At 37.1% G+C, this 18,395-nt stretch overlaps 1 long non-coding RNA gene across 1 annotated transcript in view; it reads right to left on the minus strand.

Annotated features, from left to right (window-relative positions):
• The window catches only part of LOC122107494, a 337,519-nt gene extending 320,018 nt beyond the window's left edge, over nt 1–17,501 (minus strand). The window contains exon 1 of the long non-coding RNA XR_006147358.1: nt 17,486–17,501. This is a non-coding gene — a long non-coding RNA (uncharacterized LOC122107494). The remainder of the gene's footprint in view (nt 1–17,485) is intronic.
• Nucleotides 17,502–18,395: the final 894 nt, after the last annotated feature.

Genomic DNA, 18,395 nt, shown 5'->3' on the forward strand with positions numbered 1-18,395 from the left:
AAATGCAGACTCTCAGGCACTACCCTAGACCACCTGAATAAATAAATCTGCCTTTTAATACTATTCCTAGAAATACATGTGCATGTGAGCATCTGGAAAGTATCTCAGCATTACCCATGATTCACCATGCTCTTCTTCTGCAGAACCTGGATGGAAAAGGACTTCCCATTTGGAGTCTTCATGTCAAGTATGTCTTCCTCCCCTTGGAGGATAAGTGTGTCATACCATGTGTCCTGGTCTTAGGTTAGGGGAAAAAAGTGATCAGTGTATATGATTTTATGTCTTCACATTTTCCTATCTTTCTCTGATACAAAAAAGTGCCTTTTTCTGAACTAATAATTCCATCATCTGCTCCATCTGTCTTGCTCTGGCTGTTCACATTCCTGAGGGGTTGTTCTGGGGGCAGACAGCAGGATTTGGTGCCAGATCTCACAGTGTGGTTACATAAAGCAGCCTACTTTGGAGTCTTGCATTTCCTCCCAGAGTTGCTTAAAGAGGAGGGGCATGGGAGAACCAGAATGAGATATCCACAGTCTTAAGAGTTAAAGGTTAGCCTAAACATTGACATACATATTAATAACATTTTAAAAAGAAAACCTATCCTAACTAGTTAAGGAAAAAGCCTTAGAAATAGATATGAATGTGAGAAGAAATGGAGGACTTCATCCTTCAGATGGAGAACTTCTTCCAGCAAGCAAAGGGTAAAACAAAATCCATACACACACAAAGAAGTTTTCTTTCTGGTAGACCTTGGTGTGGATCTGAGTATAATGAAAAGCATATGATATTTTTTAAAGGTAGTTTACAAGATTGGCCTATGAATAAGATTGCATTTAGGGTAATTTATCAAATAACAGAGTCCCTGAAAGCTACTTTGGGCAATAAATTGATACAAATGGCAGCTCCACAGTCAAATGCACAAAGTCCTATGATTTAGAAATCTATTTCTCCCTTCCTGTACCTTTAAAATATGTGCCTATCTATGTTTTAGTTGTTCACTTTGAATCCTTACACTACAAGCAAACTTGCCAATTAAAAAGCATGAGTCTAGAGAGGAAGCACAAGTTACCTACAAGGGAAAACCTGCCAGAATAATAACAATTCTCACAGAAACCTTAAACATTGAGTTTTGGAGTCCAGAGACCTTGATTCACTCAGAGCTTTGCTTCACCTGGCAAATAGCTTCTCTGTGTGTTCATGTCCTCATCTCTTCAATATGACTGTAAAACTCCTCCAGTTCTAAGTGTCTCAGATGAAAAGATTTGGGTCATTGTCAGTGCAGGTCTTGGAGACAGAAATGTTGTTGTTAACTGAGGTCCCTGACTATCTGGTTTCTGCCCAACATTGGACACACAGAGCCTCCTCTAATCTTTCTTTGCTCTCCACTTGGTAAGAGATTGCAACCCCTGCAGCAGGTAGGAAATGGGAGAATCAGATGAAACAAGACCTTTAGGGAAAGAAGAGTCATATTAGGGGAGAATGAGAGGAAAGAAGGAGAAAAGATGAAGGAATGAAGAGTTGGACATTTCAGGGAACTTATCACTGCACTGGACTCACAATGGAAGGAATGAAGGAAAGAAGGAAAGAAGGAAGGAGGAAGGAGACAAGGAAGGAAGGAAAGAGGGAAGGAAGGAAAGAGGGAACGAAGGAAGGAAGTAGGGAGGGGAAGGAAGGAAGGAAGGAAGGAAGGGAGGGAGGGAGGGAGGGAGGGAGGGAGGGAGGCAGGAAGGAAGGAAGGAAGGAAGGAAGGAAGGGAAGGAGGGAGGGAGGGGAAGGAAAGGAGGAAAGGCAGGAGAATATCACTGAGTAAGGTGAGCAACCACACAGATGTTCTGTCCTCATCATTATCTATGCTGCAGGTACATACTTGAAAATCCCAGAAGACAAGGGTTGTTAGAAGATATGAATAATGGACAATGATCTTGGTCTATACAGAACCAATTGGCTTCTCAGGTCTGATGTTCTATTTAGTGATTGTTTTGGATGCACATGCAGCCATCCCTCATCCTTCCCCAGGGAACTTGCTATTTTTATTTGGTATCTGAATAGTCCTTGCTGCTACAAAAGCCAGAATTATTTTTTTTTCTGGTCCTAGGGCTTGAACTTTGGGCCTGAGCACTGTCCCTGAGTTTCTTTTGTTCAAGGATAGTGCTCTACCACTTGAGCCACAGAGCTACTTTCAGCTGTTTTGAGTAGTTTATTGGAGTTGACAGTGTCCTGCCGGGGCTGGCTTTCAACCATGATCCTCAGATATCTCTGCCTCCGGACTAGTTAGGATTACTAGCATGAGCCACTTACACCTGGCAGAGTTCACAGTTTTGAAGTACTTGTTTCATGTGGTTTGACACAAGAATGGGCGCTGAGAAGCTCAACTGATTTCAGGGAGACTCCATACTGCTGACAGTGCTTCCTGCTGCCCTTTCTCAGTGTAGAAATTCAGCCCCAAACAAGATCTGCAAGCATCTATCGAAGAAGCAGACAGCAAAGGAACCAAAAACAGATTGGAAAGTCAAGCTCTGAGTTCCCATCATGCTTTGACATAAAGTTATTGTTGAATCTTGAGAAAATCAAACCCTGTACGCATTACGTTTCTGTACAAAGAAGGAAAAATGTCAGTAGTTATTTCCTCAAGGGCGTTCCAACTTTCCATTAATCTTCTGAGAAACACACATTGTTTTTGCTTCTGAGATTTTTCTCTTCCCTGATTTCTCCCATCAATTAAGGAGAAATACATTTGTGTCACTTTGGAAAAAGTGTGAATATTGCTTTACCTTGATGCCTCATTTTTAATCCAATTTGAAGCAAGTCAAATATATTTCAATAATAAAAGGAGAGACCTTCCCACAGGAGGACTGGGGGACAAAAAACCAAACCTTGACATTGTCCTTAGTCTTCAAGACACACAATCAAGATTGATGCAAGGGTTAAATTGCAAAACTTCCAAGAGATAAAATTGATATATTTCTTTTATATTTCACTATAAATAGGATCTACCCAATAGATTTCTCAATTGGCAAAACCATTCTGTATATACACAGACATTTATAAAATATTTAAACAGTTTGTGTTCTTGAAATCATTGTTTGCATAAGTTTACTGAGAAAATTCTTTCATTTCTAGAATGAAAGTAATAAAACACCAGGCAGTCCTTTGGTCAACGTGAATTTACAATTCCTCAGGATTCTCACTGAATGCTATGTGTGAAGTGGACAGAGATAGTACACTCACATACTGATGTGTTGAATTGAAACACTTTTGCACAAGTACTTAAAGAGAGGAAGGCCGTTTTTAAAAAGGAAATATGTTTTTATTCTCAGAACCCTCATTTTACATTGTAAGGCATTGCTTTCAGTTCCATAAGCAGTAAGTAGTAAGGTTGAAATTTGAACTCATTTTTCATCATGCTCTCTTTCTTAGTGTAAGATTTACATTTCTCTTAGTGAGCAAAATTGATATTTCCATTGATAGTGGGGCTGGGATTACCACAGCTGCATTTGATCATTGACATCTAAGTGGGAGTGTGGTGGGAGATCGCATCGCTCAAGGATATAAATGAAGAATGGTTCAATGATGCAAAGGAGATTTCAGCAAAAAACGCTACCAGTGGCTCTCGTCTCCTTGCTTAATGCTCCTTTTCTCTCCACACCTGCTAATAATGGGAGAGACCTGATTGCAGTTCCCAAGTGCAATGCCTTTTGGGAAATACCTCTGATGTTTTCCTTATCTGTCAGGAATTCCAGCAAACAGGAGAGTTGATTGGAGTCATGAACCATCTAGGTCATCTTATTGGGAGGGATTTATTTTAAAAGGTGGGGTTTATTCTAGGGATCTTTAGCTGGTGGGAAGCAATCCTCTTCAGTCCACATTCAGTAATACAGCTCATTCCCAGGGCAGCCTTCACTGTCTTTGCTTTGTCATCTTAACCAACCATTTGCCTTCAGATTTCTCCATCTCTATCCCTATCCTCCAAACTCAACATCACACTCTGCATAGACGCTGAAGAGTTCTATGGAGGCTTCCTCTCTTATTTGGCATAAGGTAAAAAGGATTCATGTTCCTCTCTTGGGTGGGATTGTACAGTTAACAAAAGTCCTCTCAAGTCTTCACTGCAAGCCACTGTCACTTCTTTCCTTAAAAGTTTTGCATTTCTAAACCTTTCCAAATGGGGCAATGCCATTCTTTCTGATGGAGGCATAGAATTCCATTGTGTATATATACCACATTTTCTTGATCCATTCATCTACTGAGGGGCATCTGGGTTGGTTCCATATCTTAGTTATAGTAAATAGTGCTGCAATAAACATAGTTGTGCTAGTAGCTTTAGTGTGGTCTTGTTTGTAAACATTTGGGTAAATACCCAAAAGTGGGATTGCTGGGTCATAGGGGAGCTCTATGTGGAGTAAATTATATTAAGTGAAGTAAGCCAAGCCCAAAGAAACATAGGTCCTATGGTTTCCCTTATTTGCAATATCTAGTATATGTCTGAGTCAAGCAGAAAAGGTCAGATAAGGTGATGTTAGGGAAATGAACCCTAAGATATGTATTCAAAAGTTTTTTTCTTCTTTCATGCGATTGTTTCTAATGCATTTATAAGATTATTTCTTTGTTGCTTTGTATGTCCCTCCCCCACAGTATAACCTGTGCTTTCACTGTATTTGATGTTGGTATAATTTGTAGAGGGAAAGGGGGAAAACAAGTCGTTTAAATTGGGATACAGGTGGACCCATTGCAACAATGAGAAGTACAAGTCATTATGTTGAAAACGAGGATGAGAAGGGATGGGAAGGGGAAACAAAGGAGGAGGCTACAATGGTTGATAAGAAATGTAATTGTTATCTTGCCCATATAAGTGTAACCCCTCTGTACGGTATTTTCAAAATAAAATAAATTTTAAAAAAAGGTTTTGCATTTCTACCAGGCACTGGTGGCTCACACCTGTAATCCTAGCTACTCAGGAGGCTGAGATCTGAGGATCATGGTTCAAAGCAAGCCCGAGCAGGAAAGTTCCTGAGACTCTTATCTCTAATTAACTACCAGAAAACCAGAAGTGGTGCTGTGACTCATGGTAGAGCCCTAGCTTTGAGCTGAAGAGCTGAGGGACAGTGCCCAGGCCCAGAGTTCAAGCCCCATGACCAACAAATAAAGTAATTAACTAATTAATTAATTAATTTAAAAATTGCATTTCTGCTTTCTCATTCACAAACTAGGAATGTATCTTTGAACTTTTAGAATTATTGTGAGTCTTACATGTGACCATCTTAAATAATGTGACCATCTTAAAAACCATAATGCAAGGCCAAGTATGGAGGCTCAAACACATAATCCTTGCTTTTTTTTTTTTTTTTTTTTGCCCGTTGTAGGGCCTGAACTCTGGGCCTGGGTGCTGTCCTTGAGCTCTTCAGCTCAAGGCTAGCGCTCTACCACTTGAGCCACAGCACCACTTCCAGCTTTTTTTTCCTGCTTATGTGGTGCTAAGGAATCGAACCCAGGGCCTCATGCATGCAAGGCAAGCGCTCTACCACTGAGCCACCTTCCCAGCACCCTAGCTATATTGAAGGTGGAGTTGGAGTGGATGGATCACTGAGGCCGGCCTGTGCAAAGAACTTCTTCAGCCTCTATCTCACCAGAGGCTGAATGAAATTTACATACACATTACCCCAGCTAGGAGTAAATGCACAATGGCACATGCCTGTTGTCCCCAGCAGTGTGAGGAAACACAAATATACAGATTGCTGTCAGTCCTGCCTGAACATAGAAACTCTATCTTGAAATAATCAATGCAAAAAAAAGGTTGACAGGGTCTGCTTAACAAGCACAAAGCCTGAGTTCAAGCTCCAAAATTGCAAACAAAAATTATAACATGTAGGAGATATTTCAGTTACTACGGTATTACTGATCGTTGTATGTCCACACAGCAATTTAGCTGCTTTTCAGTGACTAACTCACTATTTTCTATGAAATTTTTCTTCATCCTTTTCCTGAATATCTTCATCATCTTCTGCAGAATTCAACCCCATCTGCAGTGCAGTCATGCACCTGTGGCTGCAGGATTAGAACATGAATATATACAAATGCTCTACCTCTTTCAAATCCCTGCATAAAGCTCTGATTTCAGGGTCTTCTAACCATGCCAACAGGATTAGCATTTGTACTTGGCACAATCAAATTCAGCCTGGGACTAATAATCATATTTCTTTTTTTCTACAACGTTGTACTTTCATGTGCTTTCTCTAAGAAGGCCCAGCAAAGCAAGGAGAAAACCAAGAGTTATAAAAGGCATTTGCATTTTGTTGTTAAGGGAAATATAAATATATGTTCATAGTTATAACTTTATAGCTGTAGAAAGGTAAGAATTCAGTTGTATGGAGTCTTAAAATGTAGATTATATGTCCTTAGTCTTGAATAACTTGTATAAAGTAGCTTCTATTTATTTTTTGTTGACCATCAGTGCTTGGATGTGAAGGAGTGCCATTCCCAAGAGGTGCAAGATTTGTTCAGCCTTGGTCAAGGTTAAGAGCAGAAGTCTCTATAAACAAACTACCTAACTTGAATCTTTCGTCACAACCTGCGTGACCTCAGACAAATTCCTTGACTTCGCTACTTCTCTGTTCCTGAGCCTCCTAATGTACATAATGAGGCAAATGAAAGCCTGTGACCACTACACTGAATTAATGCATATACAACAACATTTGAAATGCTCACTACATAATAACTGTTCACTAAATATGGGTTATGACTACATGAACATTAAGCACTTGCTGTATACTCAGTGTTGGTTTTTTATAGAATACAATACTGAAAGATAAAACAATAAATTCAACTGTTCTGCTGCTTACAGAGGTGGGAAGTAGACATTAGGCCTTTGATATATATACAATGTTTAACGATATGTGCTAACCAAACAACAACAACAAAACAGATAAACCAAGATGCAAAGGGGAGATACTCAGGGCAGAGAGCATGAGGACATGTTCCATGAGGATGTGGTGAAGTAGCTAAGATGAAAAGAATGTCTAGAGAGGTAGACAGATGAAGCAGCAAGTGCAGAAATTCACTTATAAGAATACGCAAATGTAATGATCCACCTGACCCCAAATGGACTAAGTGATGTCAGAAAAGATATTGAGAAGCCAGTGATTGGCCAGATACTGAGATAAAAGGCCTTAGGACTGGATTGATTAAGATGTACAAAAGATGTAAGAAAACATAGCCAAGGCTCTAGAATATAACCGAGTTGAATGGTGACCATTTATAAGAAAGCAGTGATATCTCGGAATTTTATTTTATGATTTGCTTTAAAAAGTGTGTATGTTTTGCCCCATAAATGGATTATATTCACACCAGAGAGGTGAAGATGATGAACTTTATATGAACTGCCTTACTATGGACTACATTTGTTCTTGTGTCACCTAGGAATACTACAACTCAGAGTGTAAGACTTGGTAAACAGTGACTTCATTAGACAAGGGGTATTGATTCATATTACAAGTCTTGGGAAAACTAGTCTAGATCAGCTCTCATTGCACAAGAAAGAACATCATCCAGATATCAACTTCTTTTTAATTTCCTTTGGTTATATCTTTTTAATGTACTGTTTATACTCAAGGCACGAGTATGGCTCATACGCCTTCCTATCTTCCCAGATAGGAAGAAAGGAGTAAGTCCATCTTAATTGAAAAAGTAAGCCCTTCTCAGGATACCTCTTTCCAAGGATATTTCCTCCCAAGGATGCTTCCATGCATATCCCATAGAAAGGTGAAAGAAGGCTGAAGAGGAACTTTAAAAGGACACTGTGTGTGGGCCAATCAAGTTTCTAACAGGGTTCTTTTTATATTACTGGCATACCTAGACTGTATAAAGGAGTTTTGTGATATTTACATAGATCCTGCGATGTTCTTTTTTTACATTTTTGAGATACTATTAGTAACTAATAATAATTTTACTACTAATAAAAACTAACAATAGTTTTACCTATTTGGAAACTGGAGATTAGAGATGCTAAGTACGTTACTTGAACTCAACTAGCAAAATTGTCATAGAAGCTGGGTTTGAACCTTGGCCTGGTAAACATGAAGGCCAATACATTTCCAATCCCTTGACACTAAAAAACAAATTGTTTAAATAGGAATACAAGTGGACCCATTGCAACAATGAGACGTACAAGACAGTTATGTCAAAAAATGAACTTTACAACTTTGGCGCGGGGGGGGGGGGCAGGGGGGGTTGGAGGGGGCAGAGATGGGAAGGGATGGGAAGGGGAAACAAAGGAGGAAGCAACAATGCTTGAAAAGAAATGTACTCATTACCTTGCTCATGTAATTGTAACCCCTCTGTACGGTATTTTCACAATAAATAAGTTAAAGAGAAACCAAAGTTATAGTAATCATAGCAAATGGTGACTATTGGAAGGTATAATCATGAGCACAGATGAATAGCTCCATAGCTTAATTTCACACATTCATACTTCAGTCAAATACATTATGACATCACCAAAATACTGTCCACGTGGAGGTTAACACAATAACCATGGTTTCTCTGTTGCCATTTATTCCATAGTAAAATCTTAAGCCAGAGTGTAGGATACTGCTAGCAAATCAAGATAATGCTAAAAGCTTAAAAAATGGCTGCTGTGTTTCTGATTCATGGTAACTCTTGGATGAACATAAATTATCTTCCTGCTTAAAATACTAATGAAATTTGGGAAAAATGGGAGAATTTCCAGAAAAAGTAAAAATAATAACCAAGAAGAAAAGTACATAATTATTCCAAATGTTTTGTGCTTTTCAAGACATGCTTTTCTTTTCAGCTATGGGGGAACTTGGGCTTGCACTTAGATACGATGTGTGAAGCTCAAAAGGTGAAAAACACTTTGTTCATTTAATGTCTGATTTGAATGTATATGTTGACAGCTAAAATTGTCATCTCTGAGGTTTGAAACAGAATATTCTGCCCACTTCCCTCAGCTATCGAGGGCTGCTATCCTTAGTGGAAGATAAAGCTGTTTTATTACCTGGAACTGTCTAATTTGCTTTGCTCTTATTTTGTAAATGAAAGCACTGTCAAATAAAAGATAAGATAGAAGGGGAAAATCCAGCCAGTCACCATCCAAAATCAGTTTGGTTCCGTAAGGATTGGTTCTCTCTTTTTGTACCTATAGACATTTAGAGCCCAATCTATATAGACTTCCCAGGTCTTTACTCTGTGAAGACAAAGCATTTGTATAGGAAAATGGAGATTTCGCCCATGGTGTTAAAGATGCCAATAGAAAAAAATATTGTCATAGAAAACATACTTTCAAAAAGAATTCTGCAATTTTTTTCCAATCCACTGTGACTTAGGGAGTCAAAAGTCCAGATGGCAAGAAGGGAGATACTTTGGGGTCTGCATCCCAATTTTGCAACTCTAGGCTGATTACTTTTTGCAGACATGACAATGGACGTGACTCATCAATAGAAGTGCTGATTGTACTGAGGCCAACTGGTTGAGCATCTGCCTAAAAATGCTGAGAACTGAACTAAAGTGTAGATGCATTCAGGCCATTTTGTATAAGCCAGCTGAACAGAGTTCACCGAGTTTTCAGTGGCGAGAGCGAGCAGTGAATATAGATAGATAAGAGTGGATGTGGTTATAATGCAGAAAAGGTGGGAACGTTTCACTCGACTACTTTCTTTTGTGGTATTGGATATGAACTCATAGATTTGTGCTTGCCAGGTACACTCTCTACCAGCTGAGCCACACTCTTGGCTCCTCTGGAGTATTATTGAAGTTCCTTTATAACTCAGCCTGTTGAACCTTCTTTATTGTCTATCATAAAACAGCTCTTGCTATTGCATAAGTTGTTTTCAAGTTATTTGCATAGCTAATCTGTGCATGAATATAGACATAGCAAGATGGAAACGGGTAGAAATGGTTATATTGTGGGGAAGGACCACAGTATAATGGATATGGAGTCAATTTCTCTTTGGTTTCAAGTCTATCCTCATAGCAAGTCATTAGGTAAATCATGTACTGTGTTTCTGTCTCTTTTGCTTTTCATAAATAATGTATATAAATTGGTAAAATGATAGTGTCTAATTTTATACTCATCATATGTAATAGGTATGTAAGATAAAATTAAGCAATATTATTCTCTCTGCTCTATATCTCTTGCATGTAAAAGTCTTCTATCAACCATTACTAAATCCTTTCCTTGTCTGTCCATCTGTTTACCCTAGATTGTTGATTCATTCCTGACTGCTCTATCTAAACCTCAGAAATGGAAGTCCATTTTTCATCACTCATCAACTCATCAGCCATATGCATTTAGCCTATGACAACTAATTTCATACAAATCCAGAGAGCCCAGTGCTAGATAAGGAAGTTGGGGAAATAATACACCATCTCCCTTCCCTCTAGCCCATTGTGGTTGCAAAGAGAATTTGGTGAAGGGAGAGAGCTCAGTAGATAGTTTCTAGCTCTGCTTCAACTTTAGAGATCCTCTACACCCAAGGCCATGCTTAGGGAGGAGGGCCTGCAGATTGTACAGTGCAGAACTCTGAAAGTTAGGATTTGCTCCAGAGCTTTCCTTCATCTTGACACTGTCAGACCTGATCACTGGCTCCATTGTCCACTCAGTTTTGTTTACTCCTTCTCTTCTTCCCAACTAAACAGATTTTAATTAATTGATTGATTGATTGATTGATTTTTGTCAATCACGGAGCTTGAACTCAGGCCCTGGGTGCTGTCCCTGAGCAATTTTGCTCAAAACTACTCTAGCATTTGGAGTCACAACTCCACTTCTGGTTTCCTGGTCATTAATTGGAGATAAGAGTCAGGGATTTTCAAGCCCAGGCTGGCTTCAAACTGTGATCCTCAGATGTCTCCTGAGTAGCTAGGATTATAGGTATGAATGAGCCTCTTGTGCCTGACTTTTCCATGTGGATGCCCAATGAATGTTAACCACCACAACCCTGTCTAAATGTCACCTTTCCATCAAACCCAACTGCAACTAAGCTGAAATCTTTTTTTTTTTTACTTTATGTTATGCTTTAATGTTCTGTCTCTCCTTTGAAATCTCTGGATACTGATATTAGATCATATTTTTATCCATTGGGGCAGAACACAATTTTTGATGAGCACTTAAATTTTTCTTATTTTATTGTGTTCTACAATTGCTTTATTTGTTGGGTTTTTTTTTTATTGTGAAAATACCGTATAGAGGGGTTACAATTACATGGGCAAGATAATAAGTACATTTCTTATCAAGCATTGTTGCCTCCTCCTTTGTTTCCCTTTCCCATCCCTTCCCATCATGTGATCAAAACCACACTCAAATATTTTTCATAATTCTCAAAACAAGTATATTTAATTAAAATCCATAATTTAAAAAATCAGTAAATTGCATAACTGTTTCTTATATGGTAATTGTGGTAGTAGATTTATAATAGATTAATTCCAATTTTTTCAGGGTAGGTATCCAAAAAGATTAAGCATATGAAAGAAGACAACCGGCACTCAGTATTTGCATACTAGGCATTTGTGAAACAAACGAATATTCATGCCCTGGCTGCATCTTTTAATTAATAATTAGCCACACAGATTTTGTCATCACCAAAACTGGCATATGATATTTCAGAAAATGTCTCCAAGCGCTGTTCACTGTGAAAGAAAGCATGTATGTTTTTTAGTTACTGCACACATAATTTGTAATGATCGTTTTCCAGCTTTCATTCCAGAACATTACCTCTAACTAAGAATTGGATGATTATTTTTCCAGTTTACGGTAGTGAACGTAGACATGATTGTGTTAAGATGAAAGAATTTGGCACTTTGTTAAGCAACACAAGCTAAAGTGCCTTTCCATAAATATGCTTTAAAAACTTTAACCAGAAATAAAGTTTCTAAGCCATGGAGTTTTCCATTTTATTTTTTTTTAAGTTATCATGAAAGTATAAGATTCTTGAAGTTCCAGGCTTTGGCATGTAGAACTCCACAGCCTTTTAGATCTTGGACTATGTCCTACAGTATCAGTTCATCTCCACAATTCTTTGCTGTGATAGGGTGCCACAGACTCAGGTAACTATAATGGCCCTGCTTGTTAATGATAATTATAAAGAAACAACACTGCACCTTTATGGGAGGTTTCACAAGTTACATTTTCTCAAATATCTTCTTGTGTGGTCCTTTTTTTTTTTGTCTGTTGCAATTCATAAAGCTCTGTGCTTGCCTCCACACAACATTTACGCAAAGAAGAGCCATGGGACTCTTCCTGGTCACCGCTATCGTGCTTTCTGGTGTGGCCTTTTAGTAAAAGCACAATGTATTTCTTCTTTATTGTCTGACATAATTTAAAGGATGTTCTGAGGGACAGGATCTCTACATTTGAAGACAAGGGCAATGATTTACATACATATTTACTTGCCTTGTCTGAGCTCGAGCTACATTTTCACCTTCTTCCTTTACTCAACTCCCTGCTTTTTATACAGAATCCTCTACTAAGACTTTCCTATTTGCAGATTCATAGTGTTATATCCCAGAGTTGTCCTACTATGTTCAGAACCAATTCTCCCCGCCCACACTGCAGACATTTAATGTAATTAATACTATAATGGTGCACAGTATTAGCAGAGCAAAGAGCCAACTGGCTGTCAAAACATTTTCCTTTTGCCATTCTCATTCTAATAATTGATGTTCCTAAGAAATGAAATTAATGAGCTACTGAAATTCTATAGGAGTTTGGTTCCAAACTTCTCTGCTGTGAAAGGTTTTCTGTGAAGTATCTTAACATTACTTTACACATAATAAAAATATTTGCACTATGTTTTTTAAACCATTATCTTTCTGTTTCATGAGTTGTTTTCTTCCTTTTAAAATATCATCTTTACCTTGAAAGGCACATATTATGCGTATTTATATTTTGTGTCAATACCTTCAAGGTAACGTAATACAAGGAACTACTTGTTATTATAGAACAGGTCAGAGACTCTGGATGACTAATCATTTGGAGCAAAATAAAGCATGATTCATATTCAAGCTCAAAAGCTTTTACTTTACCAAATCAGTAAGATTTTGTGGATGCTAACCATGTGCTAGTGACCTGTGTTCGTGAAAACCTATATCTCCTATTACTCCCTATAAAAACTGTATCATACCTTCATGCTGCAATTTAACATAGTAGGTATTTACTCAACATTATCTGAAGCATCTTAGATTTCTCAGAGGAAGACCTCCAAAAGGCAGGTTTGCTTGTGCAAATGCTGTATTAACAAAATGTCCCTCAGGTACAGATGCAAAGGTAGGGGAAGAAACAGGAAACAGGATGAGAAGCCAAACAATGCTCAACTTTAATAACCTTGTCACAGGGGCCTATTGAACGCAAATTGCACCAAATTTGTCCAACTTCAATGTGATAGATCTGGATTTTCATAATCTGGTTCAGTCAGTCATGGCCATGCTACCCTGGGGAGATAAACTCTCAACACTTCCACTTTTCTATTAGTGTAACGAAGCTCCTATAGGCCCCAAGTGTTCTGAAGGAGTTCACAGGTGCATACCTTTAAGAGAAAAGCAGAGAGGAGCTGGAGGATACATGCATAGACCTTCCAAAGGATTTAAGAGGATCTGTGTGGAGCACTATCACTCTTTACTGCAATTGTAGGTGAATGAGCCAGGAATAAACACTGCCTAGCCAATTTTCTACCATGCACATTGGGTCTCTTTCCACTTTCTACCATCACAAGTAATATGGATGAAGTGTGTACTGCGTATATGTATCATTATCACTTGTGTGAAAGCAGCTAAGGAGTTAACTTTTAGAAGCGGAGTTGCTGGTGGAGTTCCTGGTGGGGCTTCTGTATGTCATTTACTATGTCTGTCTTAGTTTTTGAGACAAGGTTTATCTTCGTACTTACACTTGTCTCAAGCTCACAGTTTCCAGCATCAGCTTTGCAGGTGCTGGAATTACAATCAGACACCACTACCTCTGGCTTGTTTTTCAAAATATCAAGAGTTTTTTATGAGTGGTGGCTCTAACTGGTACTCAAGAACATCGGGCTGACATAATGAAAGAAAGAACTGAACTTTAGCAAACAAAGTTGTCAGAATTTAAAGGTGACGATTTGGGCTGTTATTATTCAGTAAATATAGCTAATGTTTACTGCAAACATAGCCAATGTATCTACATTCCTTGATGTCACTTTACCTATTATTACATAAACTGCAGAGGTTAATTGAGGTATCATGAAGTAGTAAACTATGATTTTTTAAATGACTGCATTCAAAACAGCTTGTTTCCATAGAAGTGGTTTTGGTATTATTATAATGAAAACAAAAATTACAATATAAAGCACATCATATTTTAATATATTAAGCATTTAATCTCTATCCAGTTCTTATTATATCTGTCTTTTTCTTGTTATACTATTTTGATGTTTTTATATAAATATTATTTCCAAATCACTTAAATAAAGAGATTATGAATAAATAGAGAAAAATAGAAACGTAAAAGTTTCACTCTGAGAAGGTGGTATAATCAATATTTTGGTGAATTAGGCTGTTCCTAATTATGAAGACTAAAAGGAATGATTTAAAGCATGGAAAAACAGAGATTTTCATTGTAGATTCCAGAATAAGACTGAATTATATGTTGTCTATATGAAACTCACATTAAATATAGACATTTGTGTTAAAAATAAAGCAATGGAGAAAGTTTGCAAGCTAACACTAATAAAAAACATCCACATGGATTATAGAAATGTTAGTAGAAGCAAAATTCAGAATTAGAGAGAATACTAAGTTATAGAATCTCTCAATTGGAAATAAGGAATAAATAAAGGACAAAGGCTAGTAGAAGCACATGGTAATGGATTAGGGGTGGAAGTGGTTTTATGAATGCATAGTATACCTGCAGAAAATTACTAATATTCTTGCTTCCTCAGCTGTAAAAGCAAAGGAGCACACTGCACACAGCAAATATCAATGAGAGTTAATAAAAGGGAGATGTGGTGTATATCAGAGACTCAACATAGCCTAAGATTTTATGAGTACTTAACAAGTCTGATCAAGACAAGAGAGGGAGAGGTAAATAACCAGTATCAGAAGGAAAGGGGTAGATATCACATTAGAAATATAAACAAGAAATGACACTCAACAACTTTGTATCAGCGATGTTAAAAATAAAGTGAAGTAAGAAAACACCTAGAGAAACACAAGCTGTGGAAATTGATACAGAAACAAAGAGAAAATCTAACTTGTCCCATGTCTACTAAAGAAATTGAGTCTGTAATTAAAACCTTCTCCAAACAAAACACCAGGCACAGATGGTTGCCTTGATAACTGATAACATTTAGGGGAAAAAATAACTCAAACTCATCCAGTATACAAACAAAACAAAGAAAAATATTTTTCAACTAATTTTATGAGGGCAGCATAACCTTGACTCCAAAATTTAACAAGCTTTACCAGGAAGAAAAAATAAAGATGAGTATCTTAAGTGAATGTAAATGTAAAAATTCTCAACAAAATGGCATCCATAAAGTCCAGTGGTTCATAAAAGTACTACAAATTGGATTAATGCGGTGTAAACAGAGCTGGTTCAATATTTTAAAATAGTCTATTTGTTTAATTGCATTAAAATAAAAAAGGGAGAGAAAATATATAATCATTTTAATACATGACAACAGCATTTGAAAAATTCAGGACTGTTAAAATTTGATTTTTAGATTTCATAAACAATATATAAGTCAATAAAAAGTCTAGAGTAGAAATTGAGTACAAAAAATCATTCATATGTAATGCTAAAATGTTGAGCAGCTTTCCCCATGAAAATTAAAAATATTATGACTATTATTAATTCTTTTGATCATTCTTCTGGAGTTTCCACCAGTATAAAAAAAAAGAAAAAGAAAAAGATAGTTTTTTTACAATGGTCTCAGACAGCAAAGTCTTAGTTGTAACTTATGCTGGATGAGGCCAGTGTACCAAATGCTTTGTTGAGTGGTAAACAAATCATGGTATATCAACACAACGGAAAAATCTCCAGCAACAAAGCAAACTGATTTTGCTGGTTTGGGAGGCTGTGTCCCAGCGGATAAAGTTTTGGTCCTAGGGTGGAGCTATAGGGAGGTAGTGGAAATTGTTGGTGAGATGGGCCTGTTGGCAAGTTAATGAGTCCCAGGGAGCATGTTCTGGAGGGGAATTAAAGGACCCTAATTTCTGTGTACTTGACTTCTGGGGTTCAGGATAAATTGAGTTTTTCTCCACTCTGTTTTCCCTGCCATTGTCGTCAGCATCCCCATCAGAGGCCCAAAGCAATGGTGTCATGTGATCATGGGCTGAAATCTAAGCCAATCCACCAATGAAGTGTTTTTTGTTGTTGTTTTGTTGTTTGGTTGGTGTTTTTTTGGTTGTGGGGCTTGAACTTTGGGCCTGGGTGCTGTCCCTGAGCTCTTCAGCTCAAGGCTAGCACTCTACCACTTGGGCCATTGCGCCACTTTGGGTTTTTTGGTGGTTTATTGGAGGTAAGACTATCACAGACTTTCCTGCCAGGTCTTGCTTTGAACCACGATCCTCAGATCTCTTGAGTAGCTAGGATTACAGGTGTGAGCCACCAGCGCCAGGCTAGTATTATTCTTTTATGAGTTAGATATATCAGGTATTGCTGGAAAACTAAGAGAAGAGTCAACAACAGAGTTGAGTAAAATAAGCTAGACCAAGGAATAGGTAGTAGATGATTCTATTTGCATAAAATTTTTTGAACTTGAAGATATGATATGTGGTATGATATGATATGATATATGATGTGGTTGCCGGTCTTGAAACAGGGTGATCCTGGGCTGCTGGTCCTGGTGTTGGAATGTGTATAATTGCTAAAGACAAAAGACAATTTTCATGTTGAAGAAAATATTCTATTTCAAGTACCTTTTGAAAATATTTCGTCAAGTGTCTTAGAAGAAAATGAGTAATCTGCAAATATCATAAAAGTATAAAACAATCATCAGGAACAAATATAATATTTATAAAATTATATAATCATATATTACCATTAATCATAAATTATATATCATACATTATAATAGTACATATTATAGAAGCAGTATAATAATTATATGTAATAATATGATAATTGTTTATAGTAATTATATTATATATCAATGTATTATAATGTATTTATATTTTACATTATGATATATGATAAATAGAATAAATGTAACATATAATAATAAATATGGCATATTTATATGCTATTTTATATTAATGTTATTTATATTATAATACATCAATATTATGTATGTTATATATTATACATATATATGCTTATTAATAGTATATATGATTACACATATATGCAACATTATATATTTCTGTATTATATCACATTCATGACTTAGAAATTTGAACATTTTCAAGATGGCCTGTTCTACACAATAAATTTGCATTCAGTGTTATCCTATCTTAAATCTGTCCAGGGAATTTTTATGTTAACTGAAAATCCAATTTCAAAATTTACATGAAAATGAAACCAAAGACTTCTGAATGAGGAGTTACAGATCTAATACCAGCAAGCTCATTGGAAAGTACCTTACTTAAAGCAGTGTAGTAATTACTTGAGTAGTTAAGGAAGAATAGTAGATACACAAGACAAACACATCCATCAACAGAACAAACTGTCCATTAACAGCCACATAAATGTGGGAACTTGACAGATGTGGCAGAAAATAAAAGACATATTCTATAAGTGGTTTTGGAGTGATTGAATGCATATACTGAAAGAAAAATAGAATCCATATGCAAACTAAGGTCACTTTAATGACTTAGATACTGGTGATTTTCAACCTTTCCTTTTCTAATTTCACACATACCTTTCTATGAGTGAAAATCCTGTATTTTCTAGCTCTCCTTAAGAGATCTTACATACTGGTCTCCTTCCTCAGCTCTGCTTTTTTGTGTGTCCTTTCTTGCAAACTATAGTTAACTTGGAGCTTCTCTTCTTCCACTTATCTACTATTCCTAGACTAGATTTTCTGCTAATAATGTTTTTATTCCAAAACAGGTGCATTATATTATTTCTGTACAGTTTTCATCACAAAGTAAGTCCAAAGCTAAGGTTATCTGTGATCTGTTTCTACAACTTAATCTTTTCACATACTCTAGAGTCCAGCATCTGCAACGCTCAACCTCTGGTCCAATCGATAATACCTCCTGGTTTCTGCACGAACAGCTTCCTCTGCCTGGAATGCCCCTGCCTCCATTCTTGGCCTAGGAAACTCACACATAGGAAACTCACACATAGTAAAAGACCTTCCTTGAAGGCCGTCTTTGGCTCTCCTTTCTGGACAAAGGGTCAGATTTACTCTTTGTACATTTTCAGAACCTGTGCAAGTTGTGTACACATTACTCTGTGCACATTACAGATACCA

Source organism: Dipodomys spectabilis, unplaced genomic scaffold (genome assembly GCF_019054845.1).
Source record: "Dipodomys spectabilis isolate Male_0828 unplaced genomic scaffold, ASM1905484v1 ptg000051l, whole genome shotgun sequence".
Lineage (NCBI taxonomy): Eukaryota > Metazoa > Chordata > Mammalia > Rodentia > Heteromyidae > Dipodomys > Dipodomys spectabilis.